This window comes from Myotis daubentonii, chromosome 18, assembly GCF_963259705.1.
Source record: "Myotis daubentonii chromosome 18, mMyoDau2.1, whole genome shotgun sequence".
NCBI lineage: Eukaryota > Metazoa > Chordata > Mammalia > Chiroptera > Vespertilionidae > Myotis > Myotis daubentonii.
Window position 1 is genome coordinate 35,168,141 of NC_081857.1, and position 19,091 is coordinate 35,187,231.

Here is a 19,091-nt window from a genome sequence, read left to right on the forward strand (position 1 = left end):
AAGGTGTCAAACATCTAACCAGGACATGACACCTGCAAACAAGAGAAAAAAATTTAGCCCTGGGCCAACCCTGAGATATGAAGAATGTCATCTATAAAAGCTAATAGTCTAACAATGTGAAATATTCTGTCTACCAGCAGGAGACACGAATAACTTAAAAACTACATGCACACATATAGAGAGTTCTATGAAATATGGACTATATCACACACAATCTCTGGTTGCGGAGTGAAAATGCAATTAGGTGGATGCTTGGTTTTGTGCCTATAACATATGGGAATGTGATTGAGCGTTTTTGACGTTCACCCAGGTATCTTGTAGTTAGGTTCACAGAAACCTAGTAAGTGAGGCTTCACACTCCTCATGCGCAGGTGCTCAGTAGGGATGCACCAGGGACATGAAACAGGATGGTGCCTTCTTTGGCCTTGTGACTGGACAGAGCCCTGGTCACGGCTGCTGCGGCTGGTGACGTCAGCCTGCAGACACCTGCTAGCTGGAGGCTGAGGGCTTGCAGGTCTTGCCCCTATAGGCCTGGGAGAGATGCTACTCCCAGTCTTCATGGAACTTCTCTATTCCAGGACAGGAAATGCAGTCTTTCTCTAATGCCAAGGAAATGAGGGCCTCCTTTTCCTGGTAATGAGCTCAACTTCCAACCGACCGACACAGTTCTGCCACTGACTCTAGGAGGCACCTATTCACTCACCGCCCTAGACGAAGACCCTTGCCCTTGGAGTTGGACATAGGGCACAGACATTGACAAAGATCAAAACCCCTCCCAGCCACACAGCCCATGTGATCCCAGGATTTCAAACCCAAGGCTGTTGAGCACCTCCAAAGAGACAGGCAGCACTGTGACACTCTGGTAGACCAGAGGGTGACTGACTGATCCCCGCACGTAGCATGGGCTCCGTGGCTACTCAGCCATACTAAAGGAATAATGATGCTTCTTTGAACAATGATGATGGTGATCTTTCAGTCTTCCATTCAGCAAATATTTACTGAGGACCTACTGTGTGCTGGGCATTGTTTGAGATGCTAAAAATAGAGCCCCAGATGAGATAAAGCCTACTGACAATGAAGAGATAAACTTAATTTCAGGTTTTACTAAATGCTGTGAAGATGACAGCTGGGGTGCTGGTAGGGGTTCATTTTAGATAGATCTGCCTACCCAGCAGCCCACAGTCGCTGCCACCTGTTAACCTGTGCTGTGCTTATGCCACCAAAACACCCTGTGCCAATCACTCTCCATCCCCCACTGGCAACACCCTGGTCCCTCCCCCCAGCTTGCTCTCTCCCTAGGCAGACCCAGGGCTTCAGTTCCTTCTGCTGCTGCTCTCACCTTCTCCTCTCTGCCCCAGCTGCTCAGCTGGCCAGGGCATTACTGCTCCCCAGAAAACTCTAGCCCCACCTGGCCCAGCTGACAAGGCCACCTGAGCTAGAAATCTCCATGCCCAGAGGCCCACCTGACTTCTGCCACTGCTGGAAACATCCAGAGAAAAGGGGCAAAAGTCCTTAGCAAGAACCCCTTCCCTTGCAGGGAGAGGGAGGGGAGGGGCAGCAGCTGAGAGAGAGTGTGGGTGGCGGGATGGGTCCGGAAAGGCAGAGCAGGCTGAAGACAGGGCAAGTGGGTCTGAAAGAAATGAGGCTGCAGAGAGGTGGACTGCTGGGCGGGAAACACTTGTTCCCACGTGAACCCTGTGCGTGGGGCTTCCTCCAGTGGCCCTGCCCCATAAACAGGTGTCCCCAGACCGCTCTGATCTGGCAAGTACAGAGGTGACCTCTGTGATACTGAGACTTATCCAGTCCCCACCCCTGCTGTCCACCTCTGGACCTGGCCTCCCACCCGCTGAGGTTTGGGTAGGCAGGAGCCAAGGAGGAGGGGGCACCGACTTGAGTGCATACATAGCTAATACCCTTTCCCAGAAGGGCGATCTCCTTTATTGTTGGTAGTAGTGGGAATACTGACAGCAAACATGTATGAGTGTGTACTATATGCTTACTGAGTTACATGCTTTCCATGCATTATCTCATTGAGTTCGCACAACCCAATGAGGTAGGTACTTTTGTCGCCATTTAACATACAGGGAACTTAAGGCTCAGAGAGATTTATAACTTGCCCAGGGTCACGAAGCCACGTTTGTGGATTTATCAAAGTGCCTGTCCTTACACTCTACCGTTTTCATTGGCTCCAGAGGCAGCTGTGCCATGCACAACCCTACCCTTGGCCCCGGCACCCCATCTCTCCACCCAGGTGCTTACAGAAGCTTCAGCGCCGGCCACCCAACTGGGGACACATGCAGGCGGGGACTGCGCCTGCTCTCTGCTCGCCAGGTCAAGTGCACGGAAGACACTGTAGTCCCTCCTGAGGGGCACGGGACTAGCCCGCCACTGTCCACAGCATGACTGTTCACCAGCACACGGGTGGGTCTGGCTCCATGGTCCCCCACCCACACCCCTTGGCACATGGAGGTCGGTCCTCAGGCTGCCCCAAGAGCCAACTTTGAAAGTTAGCATGTCACCCCGCCTGAAAACATTCCCGACTCCTCACTGTCTATAAACACACACACACACACACACACACACACACACACATACACACACACATACACACACACTCCAGTTCTTTCTCTGGGCACAGAAATCTTTCAGAATCTTGTTCTAGACACCCTCCAGCATCATTTCAGTCTCTCTCCCTGAGTTCCTGACAAATTCCGATTTCCTCACTTCCCTGCAGATGCCTGCTCCTTTATTATTTTTTTAAATTATTTTTAAAATCCTCATCTGAGGATATGTTTATTGATTTTTAGAGAGAGAGAGGAAGGGAGAGAGAGAAAAAACATTTATAGGTTCCCTCCCATACATGCCACGACCAGGGATGGAACACACAACCTCAGTATGTGCCCTAACTGGGAATCAAACCTGCAAACTTTCAGTGTATGGGAAGACACTCCGACCAACTGAGCCACCCAGCCGGGGTGATGCCTGCCCCTTTATAACCTGTGCCTTCGCACTTGCTGTCCCTCTGCCTAGTATGCTGTCCTCCAGCCCGACATTCTGCCCTGAAAATTTCAATTATTCCATTGTCACCCAACACAAATGTAACTGCTTTGCAAAGTTTCCCTCAATTTCTTTGGGTGGTGTTAGCTGCTCTGCTCCAAGTCCCATACAAACATCATGTGGCCAGCATTGATCTGCTTCTCCCATCCCTGTGTTTGAGACCCAGGAGTCTGGGGCCAGCTTCACACTGTGGCTCCAACCTATTCTAAATGTGTGATGCTGAACAAGTTACTTCAGCCTCCGTTTTCAAATGAGTGGGAGGGGACCATATAGGTACCTATCTCAAGTGCTTGCTCTGAGGTTCCCATGGGATAATGTAGAGCAGTGGTTGCCAACTGGTGGTCCATGGACCACTGGTGGCCCGTGAAGTCTGAAAGGTTGGTGACCGCTGATGTAGAGTGCTGGCCAGAATAGAAAGAATATAACAAGTGCTCAATAAATATGAACTATTATTATTATTACCTTCGCATTTATTGTATGCATAGGAGGAGCCACAAATAATAATGCAGCGATAATTCATTGACATATTAATGATTCGTGGTCTCCGCCAATGGTATTCATTAGCATGTGACACATTATTAGCTCTACAGAAAGTCAAACAAATAGTCTTTGTCCTATAAGACAGAACACTTTATAGGTAGGTAAGTAGTAATCTGTGGAATAAGCCATAAGCACACATCTAAAGTCAGAAAGCCCCTCTCCACTCCACGTGGGAGGCCTGGCCTCTACCTGCTCCTTCTTTACCTTGGTTTTCCCAGAGCACTGAGGCCGGGACAGGCACGACTGCAGGGTAGTCAGGAGCACGGACTACAAAGCCTGCCTGTGCTCAACCCCCAGGTCTCCTGCTAACCAGCTATGGCCGTGAACAAATCATTTCATTCTGTGCCTCAGTTTTGTTACCTGTAGAATGGGGGGATAAGACGACCTCGCCTGTAGCATTGTTAGGAAGATGAACTGATTCACATGAAGCACTTGGAGCATGTCTGGTGCCAGGCAACCTTTTCCAAAGTTAAACAGCTAAGTGATTTTTGAGATAGTGAAGGGAGAACTTGTTGGAACTTTCCATTCAATTTTGCTACTTATTACCAGGTGAGGAGGAAACTGCACATGTCTGCTGATCATTCCAGAAAAATATCAGGAAAAGGGGAGATTTCAGGAGTTTCTTGAATGACGGGAAAGGTGATTAGATTAGTGAATGCAGGCGGAGGGGAGGTCCTCCCTGGGGATCCCCTGGGACCAGGATGGATAACAAGGAGGAAGAGGATAGTGGGGTCAGGAGATGAAAGGAACATCCATCCCCCAGAGCTGACTGCGTGGAGGGCACCTGGCGCACTGACAGTAGTGAGGGCTGGATTGGTCCTGATAGTGGCAGGGGAGCTGCGCTGGGGCGGAGTCTGCCACCAGAGTGGGGGGCCGGGGGTTTGGCTACCTTCGTTCAGGTGTGAGTCCATCATTGGGACTGGTGAGGGAAAATCTATCAGCATGAATTGCCTCCCATACGTGCCCTGACCGGGATTCGAACCCGCAACCTTTTGATATACAAGACAATGCTCCAACCAACTGAGCATTCTGGATAGGGTTGAACAACTACTAAAAAAAAAAAAAAATACTGTTATAGAAACTTTAGGAACATCCACAAAAGCTAAGGGTTCTAATAGCCTGACATTTCATTTACACGCTCCTTGCTTTCCCACTACCCCTCTGGGCTATTTGAAGAAATCCCAAACATAGCATCATTTCATCCATAAATATATGAGCAAGTCTCTAAAAGATAAAGAACCCTTTCTCCTTCTGTAAGATAACCGAAGCACCATCATAACAGTGAGAGCACCTACGTTTGGAGGGAATTTCACAGCTGGCCTAACCAGCACCACCCCCCGCCCCCCCCCCGCAGCCCCCGCGGCCTTTTCCTCCTGCCAGGCGGGTCACCTCTGGTTGTCTTCCTTCTACTTTAAGAACTCACCCTCCCCTTTCCCCGTTGTGCTTAAGGCTGGTGCTTTCTCTTACACACATGTTGGACGTGAGTGTTCTTGTCGCCACCCCCCTCCGCACTGTCACGGCTGGGCATGCCTGAGAACTGGCCATTTCAGTTCAAAAGGCCAGTCCCCAGTCCAGAGCTGCCCTGTGTGCCCCAGGGTACTAGTAGTGGCCGACTGGCTGACCACAGCCCAGGGTAAAGGAGAAGGGCGACGGGCTGGCAGGACACGATAGAGTGGACACACTGCCCAAGACCAAAGTACGCAGATTTCAAAGATTTAAAAACAAAAAATGAGGTAGATTCGGTCCTTTCAGTCACAACTCTGTCACTTACGCTATTTCTGCGAGCCCCTCAGGCCCCCAGTTCGGGGTACAACCTTGCACTCTGAGTGGTTATGTGGCTCGCCCACAGTCTCACACCCTGTCAGCCTGCGACACCAAATCCACAGGTTGACCCCACGCTGTCTGCCCTGCATTGTAGCCTAGTGACTAGTAACAATATCAGCAAAACAACTGCCCAGACATAGCACTTACCCATCGCGGGCACTTCCCATTATTAACACACTTAGTCCTGCCCCAACCCAATGAGGCAGAAGCTCCAAGTTACAGACGAAGACGCCAAGACACAGAGAAGTTAAGTAACACGCCGGAGCAGCACCGGTGACCGAGGCACGAATGTGGGGTGTGGGCCTGCATCTGGCTTTAGCCGGTTCTATGCTGACGTCATGAGCCACTGCTCCAGAATGGGTCCCCCTGGCAGGACGGCCCTGGCCACACTTAGACTTTGGGGATTGCTCTGAAAAGCTAAGTGGTGAGTGCCCTGCACAAGTCTAAATAAATGAGAAAAGAAACAAGTCTGCTTATGGGAGAGACTGTGTGGGCGTGGACGCCTTACACAGAGAAAACGCGCCCACCCCGGAGGCCCGCGCCCATTGTGACATCGTGGGGCAGGTGCCACGGCGACACCTGTCACACACACCTGCACAGCTCATGTCCCCTGGTCCTTACACCTTGCTCTGTTTCGGAACCTTCTTATCGATACCGCTTAATGCCAGACACTTCTTTCTACTGCCACGTGCTGTGCGTGGGAGGAGATATTACGACGACAGCTAATTATTAATTTTTTTAAAGAAACTCTGGAAACCTAATGAAAGTTGTGGTGATTTTAGCAGCTGGGTCTTCAAGAGGCATTTGCCTGCCCCGGTTTGTGTGGAGCGAGCGCAGGCGTGCTGTGTGGCAGGCCTGGCCCTCTCCCTGTCGCTTTCCTATTTGCATAGGGCCCGGATTTGTCTCTGGCTCCTTGTATGGTTAGGGATGAGACCCTCGGTCCCCGGGGAGGGGGGCAGGTGTTGCTCCAGTCGAGCGAATGGAACCAAATTACAGGACCGTCTGTCACCTCCTCTGGGAGAAGGTGGAGGGAGGGAGGGAGGCAGGGAGGGAGGGGGGCGGGAGGGGGACAGAGAAAGAAGGGGGGAGGGGAGAGGCCACTGGGCCAGGAGAAGGGAGAGCCAGCCTCTGAAGGGGGCTGCCAGTGTGAGACAACAGCCCAGCAGCCTCCATGCAGGAGGAGGAGCGAGGAGGATCGGGGGTGACACAGCTCCCAGGGGTGGGAGGTGGGGACCCCGCGTGGCCTTCGACCTCAGGCTCCTCACTGACCCGCCTTGACCCACAGCCACTTAGGCCGCGTCTATGCGGCGCCAGCAGACACTCATGCTGGAATTGGTTTTCACTAAATTGACGGATATATTTTCTGACTGCACTGACTTGGGGCTGTGTCTCTATTCTGTGAAATCTACCGAAGGCAGAAACATCCAACGTATCCATTCCCTTCATCTTTTGGGCTAACAGCTTGGGCGCATGAACACACACACACACACACACACACACACACACACACACACACACACTTTAATTAAGCCACACCAATTTGTGAGTGCAGACACAGATGCCCCTCCGTGACTGTAGCCACCGCACTTCTGCCTGGATTTGTCCTTCGGGGAGAGAGCGACCGGCTGATGGCGGAGGCCACCCGGCGATGTCCTGCAGCTTCATTAACACGGGAAGTTACTTCGAGCTGCCGGATATAATCAGAGATAACGATGAACACGCTGCCGTCGTGGGCGGCCCCTGGAGATGGCCCTTCTGCCCAGCGCTCCAGTGGGGCCCAGGAGTGTTATTCTAAGCTGCCTGAGAAAAATACAAACAGATGACCGGCCCTCTGTGGACCGCGGGGACAGCAATCATAAATTGCCATCACTGTGCCTTTTGTTGTCAATAGAGTGGTGCAAAGACTACAGGAGAGAATGAGAAGGGAACAGATCTCCAACCAGATAGAGCGGTTCCAATAAGAAACCAGTCCTTGGCGGGTCCTCCCAGACTAGTGTGGGGAAAGCAGTTTCACACACGTATTCTTTCTCTTACCCCGGGGCAGGGGAGGGTAAGGAAATTGTCAGTTCCCACTAGCTCTTTCAATAAGAAAAGAACTGAGGCATGGAGTGATGATGTGCGGTGGGGCTGAGAAGAGACAAACAAATTTCGTCCCCTTCTCTGCGACAATACCAGTAAAATGATTGACAGAGATAATCCCCCTGTGAGAGGAAGGAAGAATCGCTAGCAGACAATGGGCTGGGCTGCCACTGTGGCTGGTAGGGCTCTGTCCATCCGATGTCAAGTGATGACTGAAAAGTGAAAAATTAATTCCATTATCCAGCTGCTGTTGCTGCTGGGTGCCAAAAGGCCCAGATGTTTCCAAACATCTGGGTATTTGACAGCATGTTTTTACCATATATCCAGATGCTCTGTATTGTGTGGACAAAGGCCAGATCTAGACACGGAGAGGAAAAGAAACTGAGAAGTGGGGAGCCGAGAGCTTCAGAGGGGGGACTGAGTGGTAATTGGGGAAGAAAAGGAGGAATTAAAGCAAAAAGGCAGAAACCATAAAAGCAAGTCAGGGTTCCAAAAGAGAAGGATGGCCCTAACTGGTTGGCTCAGTGGATAGAGCGTTGGTCTGCGGACTGAAGGGTCCTGGGTTCTATTCCAGTCAAGGGCACATGCCTGGGTTGTGGGCTTGATTCCCAGTAGGGGGCGTGCAGAAGGCAGCCAATCAATGATTCTCTCTCATCATTGATGTTTCCATCTCTCCTCCCTTCCTCTCTGAAATCAATAACAATATATTTAAAAAAAAAAAAACGCAGAAAAAAAACAAAAGAGATGAACTTTCTGCTCTTGGCCTTGCTCTCATCCTGGCTCCATGGAAAGTATTTCACCTTGTCCGCGGCTGTGTGACAGGGAAAAGGTACGAGCAGTGACCTGGAAGACACCCTGAGGAGACCCGGGAAGCAATCTGGGCCCGGACATCATGCTTACCCAGGGCGGGTGGCTGTGTGTCTGCAAAGAAGTGAGACTGGAATGTGGAAACGTGATTAATACAGCGGGGACGTGGTTATCACACACAGGAATGAAACGTCGACATTCCAGACAAGGAAGTCCACGCTACGCAAAGCATTGCAATGCGCCGATTAGTCAACTTTGTTCCCAGTTATCAATCAGGATGATGAGCGTGGTAGAGACAGAACCGGAGATGGTGTACCAGAAGGAAAGGGGTAATTGAGTGGGGGAAGGTGGCGCAGCTTGGTGACAGATTTAGAGGAGGGAACATGATGTGATTGAGGTGATGGTGGGAGTAAGCATTAGGCTTTCAGGACAGCTCACAAAGCCGTCTGCAATTCCCAAGATGTCTGTTATCTACGAAATGCAAATCAGGAGGGGAGTGACATCATGTCAGATTATGGCCACAGGGAGTAATTATTTAGACATTAAAGGCTACTGAAGGGAGTGGCTGACAATATTAATGATGTCCAGATGGACAGAGTGTGATGCGAAAATTATTTTCTGGTACAAAGAACAAGGGAATTCTGATCAGGTTTTCTCTTCTGTTGGACAGTCTGCATCTCTTCGAGGTCTGCCCCTCAAAGAGATGGTGGCACTCAGAGGCGGCCTCTGTGAATCAAAAACCGTGGGGTTTGCAGAGGGAGTCAGTCTCCAGCTCCGCAGAGGCAAAGCAAAATCAATATGCAAAACACTCCCATCATAATTATGGCTATAAAAGAGGAAATAATCTCAAGATGGTGTATGTAACAAGCTGTTGATTGGAAACTCTTCTTTTCCAACTCTTGCACCACCCCATGCTGCCTTGCTTCCGCACATACAGCAGCTGCAGCAACTTGTTGCTTGTTTTTCATGGGCCTCCCCCCTCCCCTGCTCCTTCTGCAATACTAGTGCTAATACAGACACCTTGGCCATTAATACTGGTATCCACTGCATCACCACAGGTAACATATTCTCAGCCATCGAGGAGAAATGCAGCCTGGCCCAGACCACAGTATCGACAACAGCAGCAAGAAGGAAACCACATCCTGGGATCCACACTGGGAAAGAGTCACAGGCAATGGCAGGTTAAAGATCAGTTTCAAGAAGATGCAGAGGCAGAGTCTGCCGATCTGGACTGCAGATGGGACAGTGCTGCCTGGAGTTCTGTTCTCTTCCCAGAGCAGGTGGTGAGATTCCAGTGAGAATCACCAGGGTGCCAAGCCTGTTGTTCATTTCTCTGACCGAGAGACGATAAGCTCTACACTGAGAACCATAGGCAACTTGGTTCATGGTGCTTGGGTTTCATCCTGCAGGCCCCGGGGAGCCACGAAGGCCAGACACACCCACGAAAGCTCAGGCAGGCTGCAGGGGGGAGAGGCAGGAGCCGGGAGGGGCAGGCGGAGGCTGCCACGGTACAAGCGAGGACGACAGAGATGCAGAAGAGCAGGGAGATGTGAGAGATGTTTGAGGTTAAATGGGCGGCACCTAGAGAGTGACCCTTGAGGACGACTCATGTCACCCCCGCCTCCTCCTGCAGGCTGTCGCCTCTCAGAGTTCCCCACAGGGAGTTTGGCACCGGATCCATCCTCTGCCCGGTACAGACAGCAGGACTGGAGGCCTGTGGTCACCACGTCGCTGCCTCTGTGGGGTGTTGACTCTCTACGGAGCCAGGCCTCTGTCCTGGGGCCACCGACCAGGAAGGGTGTGTCCTCTCCCAGTACAGGAAAGGGTTAGCTCAGGAAGCCTGGGTTTCTCAAACCCTGCATGCTCCTGAGAAAGGCCTGACTTCAGGAATGGTTCTTGGCAGCTCCTGGGAGATGATCTCTGAGCCTGGAATATTCTGCCTGGTAAGAGTGTCTGTCTGCCTCAGGCCTTGGGCCACGTCCGATCAGATACTAGTAGTTTATGCTTTGTGGTGAGCACCTGGCTTGCTGTGGGGGCTGGAGTCTGAGTAGCTGAGGTCAGCCACCCAGCACCGCATGCCCACAGGACAGACCCCCCAGCAAAACCCTGGACACCACGGCCCAGGAGAACCTCCTCGGTTGGCAGCATTTTGCACGTGTTCTCACACTCTGCTCCCCGGAGCATTACGCACACCCGCCAGTTCTGCTGGGAGGGACACCTGGATGCTCGTACTCAGTTTCTCCTGGACTTTATCCCACACGCCTTTTCCCTTTGCTCATTTTCATCTGTATCCTTTCATTTGAATAAACTCAAACCATGAGTGGAACAGCTTTCCTGGGTCCTGTGCGTTCCTCTAATGAATCACTGAGCCTGAGGGTGGTCTTAGTGACCTGGGACACACTCCACCCCGGGCGACAGCAGACGAGACAGCTGGAAAAGTACCCAGCCCCAGAGTGGTATTGCACCCAGAGCAGATGACTGAGCGAGGCCACGTGCAAACACCTTTAGTGGGACACTGTGCCCCGGACACGGGGAGGATATTACCCAGAATTCCAGGTCACGTGGGCTCTCCCCAGGGCCTCCAGGAAGGACCTCTGATGCTGACCTCTGGGAGCCAACAGAGCACGTCACCTTCTCCTTTTCAGCTTTTTCAAAAATTCTAATGCCCTCCCTCGCCTGTTGTTGCTCATTTCTTTTGCCGGGTAGTTGTGTCAAAATTGGACCCCTAATGCAGGCACGTTCTAGAATTTACCCTGCACAACAGATGTGAGAGCCCACGTGTGCCCCAGAAATGCAATACAGCGCAGTGTGTACATTTATGGGTTATTTCCACGGCACGCTGGGATACAGCAGGGAAATTAAGCTTCCCAGCAACGGGCATGGTCCACAGCCAGGAAACCTGAGGCTTGCCTGGATGTAAGTACAAGCTTCTTGTGCTCGCTCTTTATTTTTACCGCTGCAGGTTTGTACGCATAACATGAGCTCTAATTCATGAGCGGCACCCACCTCCTCTTCACATCTATCTGGAAAAGGACTTCGATTGACAGGTCTTTCTGCTCTCCCTGCAGCCCGCGCTCATCCTTGTTCTCAACTCCAAGCCAAGGCACCAGGACTTGTGATGATATTTCAGTGAAACGAATGACTTTTCAGAGCACATCCTTTCAGTATTTGTAAAGCTGCTCTCCCGTGTCACCAGGCCCTGCTACACTCTGGCTCTGCTACACTGGGGCCTCAGCTCGGCACCTGGGCCAGTGGCAAGCAAGACAGGCGCTTCCTTACAGGCGCTTGCTCATGACCTTACAGGAGGCAGGGTTCAATGCGGGAAATGGAAATCTGGGTATTTTAAGCAAAAAATAATTTACTACAGGAGATACGAAGTACTAAGTTATCGGGAGGGCTGCGGGAATGGCTCCTAGGCCGGGCTCCAGAAGGCCAGCAGGGGAACTGTGGAGTTCAAGGCCGCCCTGCCATGCCTGCTAACCAAGGCCTGCCCTCTGCTACCTGTACCACAGCTGCCTCGAGACACCAGGAAGCTCAAGACTGACCTGCTGAGGACACGCCCTGCGCCCTGGACCTTGCTCACCAGTCATAATAGCCAACGGGGCAAGAAGACTGCCGCTGCCTCACTTCCACAGTTCAAATCCCGCTCGTGCAAGTAAATGGCAGAACCTAAATTGCACGCAACACCCCAGTGGCAGGGAAAGCGTGGCAAATGAACTTTCCAGAACCCGCAGTACAGGAAGCACACGAAGAGGCGAGGATGGGGCTTGTCAGGCAATGTACTGCACCCTAATCCCAGCCCCAGTAAATTCCTCCTTTAGCATTTCCTCTTCATTCGAAAACACCAGGGGCATCTCCACGGATAGGGCTCCTCCTACTGGACACGCTGCCATGAACCCTTCAGCCTCCCAAAGCGAAGATCTTGCCCCTTGAGCTGGGATATTCCAGCAACAGCATTGGAGGAACGGTTCCAGGTGAGGGTTGTTACACTCAAACACTTCCCGGAAGAAGGAAAACATTCAGTGCAAGCATCAGGGAGTGTTCAGATGAGCGAAGAGTCAGTTGAGAGATTGTTGCCTGAACATTCCTGCCTCCCTCCCACAGCAGGCCCCTCTCTGGGCCCCTCCGGAGATCTCTGCCTGTGATTGTGTGTCTCACCTGAGATCTGTTTGCTTGGCCCAGAGGTGGAGAAAGGCACTCTTCCTGCCTCCTCTCTGGCACCATGGCGCCTGGGAACGCCAGCCATGGCTGAAATGCCTTGTCTCTGAGGTGACACCACGCCTGACAGGGACACAATTACTAGAAGAAATACCTTCAATGTTACCAAGCTGTTGAAAGTCTCAAACACCTCTTGGAAGAATGTAACCTGAGAACCAATCTCTGGCAGGTGTCCACTGTTCTCAGGAGGCGTCAGGGGCAGAAGTCACTCATTCGATAACTATTATTGGGTGTCAACTACATACCAACCACAAGGTTGGGTGTCGAAGACACACACACACACACACACACACACACACACACACACAGATGATCTTGCCTGGAGGGAATTCGCCATCAAGCAGAGAAAGCTGACGAATAAAGTGGCATGCTGGGGAAGCACAGGATGCTACAGGAACACTTTTAAGAGTGCAAACAAGGATTGTCAACGATGCTTAAAACTGGAAACAAAAGGTTGGTGGAGGACTTCATAATAGATGTTCAAGTTAACATCATCTGAACACAGGATCAACTCTAACATTTCTAAAAGTGAAGCAGTAGTCACTATGGCCCTCCCAATGTGATGGAGCAGAAAGCACGTAGCACCACTCATGGAGTTTTACTGCAAGAAAAAATGGCACTGAATCTATACTAGTATGTCTCTGATTTAACGCCCATTCACAGGAAACACCGGGGTTAAAGGAACATGTTAAATGACATCAAAGGGATGTAATCAGACCAATTCAGAATGAGGGAAATTCTTACAGGAGAAATAAACTTAGTTTCTTTGACAAATAAATTGAAAGAAATAGCAAAAAAATAATAGGAGGAGCTGATTAAGATTTATAAAAACTTACGACACAAACCAAAGAATGCAATTTGTAGATCTTGATTCAAACAAATCACCCATAAAATTACATTTGGGGGACAATTATCTGAACTGAACATGAACTAGATATTAGGTGACATTAAAGAATTATTATTAACTTCGTGGAGAATGACAATGGCATTGTGGTTATATTAGTGTTGAAAGAATTGAGTCCTTACATTAGAGATAGATAAGGAAGAGTTCATAGGTCAAATGCTAGGATGCTTGGGCTGGCTAAAATATCCCAGATATGTTCATATGTTACACGCATTACTTGCACAGCTTGAAAAAGAAAAACTAAAGTGTAGGGAACAGCTTTTTCTTATTCACCTTTAACATGCAAGAGAGGCCTTATTTAATCGGAGGGGTGGGGCAGAGACATGTCTATGGAACCAGGTGTCAATGATGGAGGTTACTGCAGGGAAGATGCTGAGGGAAGCAGAGAACCCGGGAGGATGTGCTGGAAGACCTTGCTGCTCAAAGAGTGGTCCATGGCCCATTGGCATCTCCTGTGTCATTATAAATGGCAACATCTCAGGCCCACCTCAGACCCACTGAACTAGAAACTGCATTTTAACAACATCGCCAGGTGATTCATGCGCCTGTGAAAGTTTCAGACCCACTGCCCTAAGTGCAGCTCGTCTTTTGATAAAGTTGCTTCATTACCCATCTCTGAAAGCTCCGAGTGACCGAATCCAAGATTTCATGCAGAATCCCCCAAGAGCACGGATTTGTGTATTAATCTGTTGCAACACCTACACCGGTTGCCTTACTAATGGCTGATCCACCATTTATTCCTGGCCCCCAGCCACACAACATCCTCCCTGCCATGCTTCCTAATTGGTAATCTGCCACCCATGACCTTGACCAGATGGTGTGCTGCCTTGGGACCCCTGGCCTCATCAGCTGATTCCACACTCGGCCAGAACCATATTACAAAGGGAGGCCAGTGCCTGGAGCATCCGTCGAGATGAATGGGCCCCCAAAGATTGTGGCATGCAATTAAAGGGAAAGAACTCTATTAAGTATTTTTATGAGAGGCCACGGCCCTTTACAGATAGGGGTCACCAGCCCTGCTATTAATCTAGTCTTGCTGTGTCCTCCAAATAGAAAATACTTTACATATGAAGGGATATGAGGAGGGCACGGGGCAGCTGGGGAGTGCGTCAAATCCACTCAGATGAGGGGGACTGTCTTCTCCATCAGTGGGATCTCTGCTGTTGGGCAGACCCAGCCTCTATGTCTACTCAGTGACTGATGTTTGTTCAGGCACCTGGCTGTTTAGGGATATTCATTCTGGTGATCGCTTTGATTAATAGGGCCTGAGGAATTTCACACTTAATCTCTGAGTTGAGATGAGGCATGTGGCCACCATATCACAGCCTCTTTCGTGAAGTGTCTCAGAAGAGATTCTTCCCATCGTTCTGCGTATTGGCCATGAGACATGCTCAGCACCTCAGATCTGACTCTCTTTGTTTTGCCTCAACTGCCTGGGAGGTCACAGAGGCGGAGCTGAGCAGCAGGGCTGTGTGTGGGGCGGTGGACTAGGATGTGGGCTCTGAGGCCAATTGCTTGAGTTTGAATTCCAAGCCTGCTGCCCCCCAGCTGTGTGACATGGACATGACTTACCCCCTCTATGCCTCGGTTTCCTCCATGAAAAAGGGGTATGATAGTGACTTCTACCTCATAGTCTTGTTGTGAGGATTAGATGCGGTACTACATGCAAAGCGCTCAGAATAGAGCCTGGAACGGAGTTAAGTGCTCATTAATGTTATTTATTATTACCTATGCAAATACTTGCATTCCAAAACTCATTCTCCGACACCCACTGGGTCCCCTGCAATTCAATTCTGACACTAGCTACCCAGTGTGGCACAGTCCCCATGACTTCAAGGTGAAGTCCTTCAGTAGGACTTTCGGTAGTTAGTGTCATATCCCACAAGATAAAGGGCAAAGTCCCCAAGCCCGCCCCTACTTCAGATGCCAGTTACAAGTGACATCCCAGGACACCTGCGCTCCGGTCGGAGTTGGCTACAAATTCAGGGATTTCCATGAGCCCCCTCTAGGTTTGTTAATTTGCTAGAATTACTAAAGGCTACAACCTGGGAACCACTCAATGAAAGAGATGCATTGGCAAGTTCTCAGGGGATGCAAGAGCCTCCTTGCCCCCTCTGGGCGTGCCACCCTCTCAGCATGCCAGCCTCCCCACCAGGAAGCTCTCCTGAGCACTGGCATTCACTGTTGACCTGGGGTTCATTACATTGATACGTTGGGTTAAATGAACTCAATTTCCAGCCCCCTCTGCTCCCCAGAGGTCAGGGGCTGGGGTTAAAGTTCCAACCCTCGAATCCCAATCAGGAACTTGGTTTTCCTGCCTTGGCCAGCCTCTCTCTGCCTTGAAACTATTTAAGGGCCCAGTGAGAGTCACCTCTTTAGCATAAACCCAGGTACAGTCAGAAGGGACTCTTATGATAATAAAAGACACTATTGTTGCTCAGGAAATTCCAAGGATTTTTGAAACTCTGTGCCAGGAACCAGGGACAAAGGCCAGCTGTATTCTTTATACTATCACACTAACCAAATATTCTGAGCACTCATGCTGGGCCAGGTACTACGCTGGGCATTGGGGAATCATCTGTATTTTCAATGGTTTTCATTAAACCACAGGCCAGGTAGACGGTGCCAATTCAGTCTAAAGGCCAAGGAGGACCACGAAGCTAAAACATGTTGATTGCCTGCCATGCTCTGCAAATACACAATGTTTCATTTACTTTCAATCCCCGAAATTAGAGGTTTATAAGCCATTTTGATAGTGCATTCTAATTTATCAAACATATTCACAATCTCATAAGTATATTCGGATTTCGTTATGAATAAAATACCTAAGGCATAGTAAGCTAATAAGAATGACATATTTGGATGATCGCACTTTCCAAAGATGACCCTATCAACAATCTGTTCCTACCAACTGTGTTTGCCGTGTGACACGGGCCCTCCTGGGCTGCAGGTGACGGCTGCGTTCCTTCGTCTTGAACCTGGACAGAGCCCAGCTAGAGGAGGCCATGGAAGGAGACACTGCTCTGCTTGGCTCTTTTCCTCTTGGGACATGTGTCCTGGGCCCTGAGCTGACACTTAAGCGCAGATGGCCCTCGAGGGAGGAGCTGGCAGTCAGCATCAACCCTGCAACTTTATTATTTTTGTTAATTTTTAATCCTGACCTGAGGATATTTTCCCATTGGTTCTTAGAGAGTGTGGAAGAGAGAGTGAAAGACAGAGAGAAATATCGATGTGAGAGAAACACATCGATGGGTTGCCACCTGCACAAGCCCCAACCAGGGCCCGGGCTGGGGAGGAGCTTGCAACAGAGGTACGTGTCCTTGACCGGAATCGAACCTTGGACCCTTCCGTCCTCAGGCTGATGCTCAAACACTGACCCAGCCTGAGCCGTGTTGGCTGGGCTTGCCAGGAACTCTGAATGCCACTCATCCACTTAGTGAGGAAGACTTAGCTAAATCAGATACAGACTGTAACCACTATTCGGCAGTGTCCCGCTCACATCCTCTCTGCTCAGAGCCTCATCATCACCCTCGCGATAAGTATCCAAGCCCCATACCTGGGACCGCATCCTCCATTCCCTCACCTGCACTTGGGCACCAGCCTTCCGATCACCTGCAGCCTCCGTTCAGCCTCTCACAATGAACGATGATGGAACAAGTCGATACATCTGAATCTGTGCAAGACAGCAGCTCTTTCAAAAGTCTACATACCTCGTCAATGACGGCCGAGAGAAAGGGTCCCATTTACTTGTATGACGACAACCCTCTTATATAGAACGATGGCAAAAACTAAGAGAACACTCCCTAAAGGTGCCTGACACTGTAGGGTTGAGGGCGGAGGCAGGGCAGCCCTGGTCCTGACCAAGGAGTGTATACCAGCCGTGGTCAATTTGTCTCTGGTGACTCGGTGTGGACAGTAAAATGACAGCACCAACAATTAGCCTTGTTCACTTTTCCTTTAAATGTACCCTCTTCAAGGCTTTATTATCTGTCAAGTACGGTTCCCATGATCCCCCAGAGCAAGATTTTTCATCTCTTGCACAGTGTAGCTTTCAGGGGGACCTCCTCCACAAAAGAGAATTCTGTTAGCCCCAAATTTCCTTTGTGGCCAAGCCTTTAAGAACTCATCTATTCTCCAAAGTAGGTATATTTATATCCCTCTTTCCCTGCAGGGGATCGAGGAGAGGAATGGAGTTGGCAAAAGCATTCAACTCACCAGTTATTAACGTTGCGGATGGATTACGTTCTCTGTGGACGAGGAGGGGTGTGCTTTCCATTCTGGGCCAGCACTGACCGAAGTATCTGGGGAATAAAAACTCATTTTAAAATTAGCCCAAGCAAAAATACATAAGAAAATGCATTGTAAAAAAGACTCATATGGTGCAGCGGCCAGATAATAGGATTTTGATCACCCCCCACTTCGGGCGGTCTCTCTCCTGCTCGCCCTTCATTTGCATGCATAATTGAATGTTGACTGCATGATGAACACCGAGGAGAAAATACTGCTGTGAAATGACCAGGATGTGCCAAACTGGTGCTGTTCTAACCTGCAAGGAGCCCCTCCCCTCTCAGCGCCTTTCCTCAGTTCCCACAGCCTGTGCCTCCTCAGATGGTAGGCCTGGACCTCCATTCACAGGGCCGAGGGGCCTTGTAGGGCTGAGCTAGCTCTCCGCACCCTAGCATTTTCGAGGACATTCACAACTCCCAGGAGATCCCGAAATGACATTTCTTGACATTCACATTTGCTTTTGCTTTCTCCTTTCATCCTTGGGAAAATATTCAGAAGATGTGATCTTTTCCCAAACACAGAGTGACTTCAGCATCTCGACTCCTGGGCAACCTATGCTTGTGCCCTGCATCTCTGCTGTTCCTTGTCACAGGAGTGAGAGGGTCAGCGTTAACTCAAGGGAAGATGGGATTCATTCTCTACACCTTCGAAATAATGAGAAGGCTGTCCGTAAAGGATGATGGATTTTATTTATTTATTTTGGTTAATCCTCACCAGAGGATATTTTTAGAGAGAGTGAAATGGAGGGGGAGAGACAGTGAGAGAGACACACACATTGATTGGTTGCCTCCTGCCTCAAGCCTTTAATCTAGGTACATGCCCTTGACCAGAATTGAACCCGCGACCCTTCAGTCTGCAGGCTGACACTCTATCCACTGAGCCACACCAGCTAGGGCCACAGAACAGATGTATTCACACATATGAGTTGTTATACAGAGAAAAGAAGTTAATTGTGGAGGCAAACTCACTCTCGCCTTTATGGTAAGAGCGTCCAATAGCTCGGGCCTGAACTTAGCGGAGTCACATCCAGAAAGTCTTTTCTCTCCCACCAGGTGAGCAGCACCAGGTACCCGAGCCGCAGAAACCTTGTACCTTAACCCCTCGAGGGTGTCGCCCGCGTGTTTCCGGAGCATCTCTAAGGGCCCCGTCAACCTCAGCGAACTGCTCTGGGAAAGTTCTCTGACCTTCGGAGAGCTGCCTGTCTGCTTTCTGCGATGACCCACTGACCCCAGGGGCAGGGCCACCTGTTTTCCTCTCCGCCCCTGGAAATTACAGGGTTTTCACGGCTCTCCTTAGGAAGAGAGGAAACGCCTTCTCGGTCCTTGAACTTCATGCAGAGTAAGTACAAGTGAGTCTTCTACAACTGCCCACACAG

The 19,091-nt window shown here is 50.2% G+C and overlaps 1 long non-coding RNA gene across 1 annotated transcript in view; it reads right to left on the minus strand.

The window, feature by feature from the left end:
• LOC132220347 (uncharacterized) overlaps window positions 1-19,091 on the minus strand; it is a 90,395-nt gene that overhangs the window by 20,702 nt on the left and 50,602 nt on the right. Inside the window, exon 5 of the long non-coding RNA XR_009449767.1 lies at window positions 17,645-17,730. This is a non-coding gene — a long non-coding RNA (uncharacterized LOC132220347). The remainder of the gene's footprint in view (window positions 1-17,644; window positions 17,731-19,091) is intronic.